Below are 6531 nucleotides of genomic sequence, written 5' to 3' on the forward strand. Positions count from 1 at the left end.
CTCTGTTCCTAAGTGTAGTGACTAGCACATTAATGTGAGACTCCCCGGAGCAAAGAAAATGCCCAGTCCTGCAAACACAAACTTCTTTTGTTCACATGCAGCCAAGGCTGGAGGGGCTGCCCACCTGCAGCTTCCTGGGCAGAGCCAGAGGCATCTCTGAAAGGGCCCCCCTGCTCATCTGCCTGGGTGGAGAGAGTATTAAATGGTAGAATAACCTATTTCCCAGCTCAGCTCCTCACAGAAGCCTTTCCTTTTCCCATGGAGCCTTTGCAAATTCACAGAAGGGTATTTGTTGCAGAGTTGACAGCCTTCTGAAGAGTCAGAGTCACCCAAATCACAAACGACCCCAGGCAGTTCCTCATCCTAACCCTTTGTGACATGAGTGACTGTCAGTCCATCCCAGGGCAGGGGAGCTGCAGAGGTTGCTTTTTATAGCCTGGGCAGGAATTTCACTCAGCTCAATGTTTGATTTGAGCAGCTCTGTAATCCCTCTCTTGCAGCATTTCTAATTGTTTCTTTGGTCTCATATTGATTTCAAAGCACACATCACAATGTTACACCTGCTCTGCACTCATCAGGAACATAAACAGAATTAACAATCAGAGAGAGGAGCTGGGGTGGGTATCTGACCCTGTTTTGCTGGGGGATGCTGCTGCCAGGGATTCAGCCTTGCCTGACTGCCACCATTGTGTGCTGTGCCTCTGTGCTCAGGGGATCTGGTCATCTTGACTTGGTAGGATGGGATGACTGTGAGACCTGGTCATCCTGTACTGATGCAGCTGAGACCTGCTTGCAGCAGGAGGGATGCTAGCAGCTCCTCTGTCTCCCCATCTACACCCAGATCTCAGTGATGCCATGGCAGCAGACAAAACTCTGCCATGCTCCCAGGAACTGTGGTTTTCAGTGCTGAGGTTCATGGGTGTTGTTGCTCCTGGTTGATTATCTCCTTGAAATGCTGGAGAAAGCAAAGTCAGTTCCTGTTCAGCTGGGCAGGGAGAGTGTCCGGTCACACCTGCCCCAGCACTGACACACTTGAACTATAAGGCCCCATGAGAACAGGCTTTCTCATTGGCATTGGTGTGAAACAGAGAAGGGTGTTTTTAAGCTTTGTTTACTTTTTAAAGAAAATGCTTGCTACTGTAGCTTTGCCTTTCTAACCTGCTCCCACTGATTATTTTCTAGCAATTGGCCATGTCTAATAGCAATGCCACCCTCAGGCACTCATCCAAACCCTGTATGCTGATGATGATCTGGCAGCTTGCTGAGCTGCTTTAAAGAGGAGGAGTTCCCCAAACCCTCTGTGTCCCGTCTCCCTCCTCCCTCAGAGCGACAGCACCCAGCTGGGCCATCCCTTAACACTGTCCTGCACTCCAGCTCAGCTGCTGCTGCTGAGGATCAAACCCCAAGTATTTTAAGACTTTCTATAAGCTTGCTGCTAAGAATACTGGACTGTGCATCAAAGATAAGCACTAGATATTTTTTATTGTGCTAGAGAATGTACTTTGACATTATTATTATTCATTTAGGCTGGGAAAGACAGGCAGTTGTTTTTGTAATTGTGGAAAAACCCCAAACCAAGAGACCTCCTGACACCTCAAGTCACTAAAATGGAACCAAATAGCTGTGCCACCTCTGAAAATTACATCTGAGAGAATTATTTTCTGCATATGTGTTGATCATAGATGGGTTTTTACATAATTTTCTTATCTAATGAAGTGCCAAAGCTTAGCAGTTCAAGTCAGTTTGTTGCAAAAAGTTAGAGGTTATGGAGGAGAAGTCTATTATGGCAATAACATGAGTAAGTGACTGGCAAGATCACATTTAAGTACTTGTAAATACAGGGCATTTGAGATGAACATCTCAAGAGGACAGAGGAATGGTGCAGGGAGGCAGCAGCAGCCCAGGGTGGCTGAGAGCTGGGGGGTAAAACCTGCAGCCCCTCTCTGCAGCTCCCATCCCAGCTCCACCTGGGCTCCCTCAGCCACATCCCACCGCTCCTGCCCCAGCTGCCTGCCTGCCCCAGAGTCGGTTCCTCCTCCTAGAAACTTCATGAGGCAGTCTTGCAGGTACTGATTGGCTACAGACACCAACACTGTGCCATGTAGAATGAAGTGGCTTAATATACATTTATTTTCCTGCCTTAGCAAGAAAGGTGAGGGAGGGCTCTCTGAAGCAGAGAGAGGGCATTTCTCTCCTGCTGTGCAAAACACAAAGAAGGGCCTGAAATCTGCATCTCCACGAAAGCAGTAGTGAGCCCCAGAGGAGGCCTTCCACCTATCTTCCCACACACACATACTTCCTCCTTCCTGAGGGAGCTGCCAGGAGAGAGGTCCCTGGGGAGAAGGTTAAGCCACAGTGTGTGTCCCCACTCCCATCCCTTCCCGGCAACTGCATCTCGCTAAGGGCTGGTGGAGGCAATGCAAATCAACATTCACAAAGAGGCAGTGCAAAGCTTATTTCAAAGGGCAAAAAGCAGACTGCAGAAAGCATTTTTTATTATTTTCTGATAGCCTCCTGTTTCCCACAGCTATGCATTTGCAGAACATTTTGTAGGCAATTTCTTTATGATGTGACTTAATCTATTTTGTGTTTTCAAAGGGAAATACAAATCAAAGCTCAAAAGTGAAAAGGCTGGGATCTTAAGCTTTTAAAAGTGGCTACTGCGTATCAACAACAGCTACTTTTGATCAACATCTTTTTGCTAGGCATTTTGTGGAATGGCTACAGTATACTCAAATAAGCATTATAATTACATTCCCATAATGTGCATCACAATGCTGTGGGCTCTGAATGATGTGCTACAACATATACTTGGAACAATCATTAAGATTGCTGTCTAAACTGACCGCATTTCAGCCATTCTCTTAGCGCACTGATTAATACAGGTTTCTAGAGGCATTTATCAACTGCACTTTTTCTCTCCCTGGGCTGTACTTATTCGTTTGGTTTTCCTTCTCTTATTCTTCCCAGTTTTATCGTCTCACCAGTCTGTGTGGAAGAAACAGAGCACTGAATAGGATCAGACATGGCCACCTTCAATCCCAGGTGCAGGATGCGTTCTCACCCAGTCTTTCCTAATAAAGAACTTACAGCAAAGCACAAGAAGATACAAACCTGTGAAGTTAAAAGGGGAAAGTATATTTTTCCTTGGAGAGGGACAAAGACCAAAAAGATGCTAATTGCATTGTGGAGGTATTTTATGGAGCTGTTGCAGTTGGTCTTGTCTATAACCTGGTTGTATACTCCAAATATTTAAATTTACATTTATTGTACAGCTTCTGGTTCTACCTATCAGAGCACAATGTTGAAGTATTTACAGGAAATAAGTACTTAATAAAAATTAATATCCAGTAAGCACATAGAGGTCCAACTATAATTAAATCTCCAAAAGCAGCCATCCTGCTTCAGTATAAGAGCAACTGTCCTTTCTGGTTTGCAATCAATAACAGGTTACCTGATTATACATCTATTATGTCTTTTATAGTAGTGTTAGCCACTGGAGGGTGTCATGTGAACAAATACATAAGCTTGATCAGATCTTTTACAGAAACATACCTTTCAAGAGAGAGAAAAACAATTAGTGCGTGTTATAGGTTACCAATTTACAATTTACATCATAAATCCATGTCTGATTATTTTAATGCAAAATGTTTTTAGCTTCATTTTATTGCACTAGTGGTTTCAATAACACACTGTAATTTGCTCAGATGAAGAGGTGATTGGACAGCTCTTACAGAAATGTTTAATTACTGTCATTAGTGGCTGCAATCTTATTATTTTCTATGGAGCTAAGATATGTGCTATTGCATTGTGCTACAGGTACTCTGTGGTCATGAGATTCCAAGCTCTCCCTTTCCACCAAAATACTTGGGATGTATAAATCTGTGTCATGGTGAATGTCCCATCACAGTAATTAGTAGCATCACACAAACGTTAATTAATGTATCCACATGCTATTTTAAACAGGTAAAAATGTATTGCCTCCCCCCCTTAATTAAAAAAAAAAAAAAAAGGGAAACTAGAGCAAAAAGTGTGTTGTCCACAGGCAGGAGAGGAAGTGTGTGGGAGAGCCAGGGGTGGGGCAGCAGCAGTCCTGCCTCCAGAGAGAAAACCTTTGCTGCAATGCTGATAGCTAGAATCTGTGGGGTGACATGCAGGGCATCCTTCATTCCCGGGGAGCAAAGGTCACATTTACTACATTTACTGTTTCTGACAATGCAGCTATTGTTGTTGGAGGTCCATATTCTTGCTACTGCTTGAAGCTCCTAAAATGTAAACAACTTTGATTCCCCTAGATGGATGTGGAAAATGTTGCACACTCAATGTACTGCATGTCCTTCCATAAATTCAGCTGATTTCTTTAGCAGGTCTTCCAGGGGCCACCACCATGTCCTGGCAACTCTTTTCAAGGAAAGATGAGAATTTAAGAGACTATTTTCTTGGAAACACCTGATAAAATACTCCAGATAATGCTGACACATGAGCCCTGAGGGGTGAGCTTGCTCAGTAGCTGGGCAAGCAGAGACAGAGGGGCTGGCAGGGAGCACTGGACAGGACATGCAGGACCCAGGCTGGGGGAACAAACAGGGAGGGATGTTTTCTTCCCCTCACATTAGCATCATTTGAGTTAAGTGTAACTGAAATTGCAATGTTCACCTGGGTTCAGCTTTGCATGTCCTCAAGCTATTGTAAGTAGCTGAATGTAGGACAGTGGTGGTGGGAGAAATGACAGCAGCACGGGTCACAACAGCCATCTCCTGAGCCACAGACCTTCATTTTATGGTACCTGCACTGTACCGTAGGAAGGGAAGCCCCTGCCCTTCACATGCTCCCCATTTCTCTTCTTCCTTACTTGTCCCTTTCTCCCCAGTCCTCTGTAAAATACATGAGGTGACATACACAATTTTCAATAAAAGAATTACTTTTTAGATATTAAAAAAAAAAAAAAAAAAAAAAAGAGCTGAAAATACAGTTCACAAAATGTCCTGTCCACTTTCCCCCAAAAGTCCCTTCTCTGGCCTATCAATTTTAAAGCCATTTGACTATGTATGTTGTTTGAATAATGCTGTTTCCATTTAGCATTACATGGAAAATGAACTTCACTCTGAAGCATGGATTCAGCTAGCCCATCAGTACTCCCTAACATTCCATATCACACTCTTAAAAGCTGTGAAAGTTGGCTGGTTTTAATAGAATCCTGATAAGGGCTTTGACTGTTTTGAAACCGGATCCCTTCTTCCATGTAAGCAAACAAGTATTTGTAGATTTTATTTATTTCATTTTTTCCGAAAGAAGTTAAACAACATCAAAATTCAAGAAACATCACCCCTTCCCAGCTGAGCTGTCTTGGTTGGAGCCCACCTGGGTGGCAACCCTCCACCAGTACAGAGGAGGGGAACGGAGTGTGGTCTGGCCTCCCAAGAGCCGGGTTTGGTTTCCTGCCTTTGTGCCTGCGCGGTGCAGGTAAGTGTGTAATTACAGGTTCGTTTGAAACCGAGATTCTTGTACACAGCAGATTGCAGCACAAAATGTCCTGTCCACTTTCCCCCAAAAGTCCCTTCTCTGGCCTATCAATTTTAAAGCCATTTGACTATGTATGTTGTTTGAATAATGCTGTTTCCATTTAGCATTACATGGAAAATGAACTTCACTCTGAAGCATGGATTCAGCTAGCCCATCAGTACTCCCTAACATTCCATATCACACTCTTAAAAGCTGTGAAAGTTGGCTGGTTTTAATAGAATCCTGATAAGGGCTTTGACTGTTTTGAAACCGGATCCCTTCTTCCATGTAAGCAAACAAGTATTTGTAGATTTTATTTATTTCATTTTTTCCGAAAGAAGTTAAACAACATCAAAATTCAAGAAACATCACCCCTTCCCAGCTGAGCTGTCTTGGTTGGAGCCCACCTGGGTGGCAACCCTCCACCAGTACAGAGGAGGGGAACGGAGTGTGGTCTGGCCTCCCAAGAGCCGGGTTTGGTTTCCTGCCTTTGTGCCTGCGCGGTGCAGGTAAGTGTGTAATTACAGGTTCGTTTGAAACCGAGATTCTTGTACACAGCAGATTGCAGCACACGCAGGAACACCCACAGAAACCAGAAACCCTCTGTGCGGGCTCCGGCACTCCATTGTGCTGATTCCTGGGGCGCGGGTCTGGGGACGGGCTGCACGTGCCGCCGTCGGGCGGGCACCTGGGGTGCTGAGAAGCTACAGGTGCGTTTGTCTGGAGCCCTGCTCACACCGTCGGATGAATGGGGGGTTATCGCAAACGCTGAGGCCACAAACCCTGCGCAGCTCATCCGGGGCCTCCCTCTGCTCCCGGGGCTGCCGGGCCCCGCTGGCACAGCAGCTCCTTTGCCGCCTTTAAGGGCCGTGGATTGGATTTGCTGGGCTGTTACAAACGCTACACAAAAAGCCCCGCGGTGACCGGCGACCTGCGTTCCGTGGGCCCCGCTCCGCGTTGTTAGCGGAGAGCAGCGCAGCCAACTCCCCAAGTCCTGCTGCGCGTCCCCGCGAGCAGCGGGCACGCCCC

General features: G+C 45.6%; 1 protein-coding gene across 1 annotated transcript in view; it reads left to right on the forward strand.

Annotated features, from left to right (window-relative positions):
- Positions 1-4957: 4957 nt before the first annotated feature.
- Positions 4958-6531, forward strand: part of CDCA7 (cell division cycle associated 7) — a 10904-nt gene continuing 9330 nt past the window's right edge. The window contains exon 1 of the mRNA XM_009996158.1: positions 4958-4971. The gene's annotated coding sequence lies outside the window, so the exon portion shown is untranslated. The remainder of the gene's footprint in view (positions 4972-6531) is intronic.

Source organism: Chaetura pelagica, unplaced genomic scaffold, assembly GCF_000747805.2.
Source record: "Chaetura pelagica isolate M959 unplaced genomic scaffold, ChaPel_1.0 scaffold3, whole genome shotgun sequence".
Lineage (NCBI taxonomy): Eukaryota > Metazoa > Chordata > Aves > Apodiformes > Apodidae > Chaetura > Chaetura pelagica.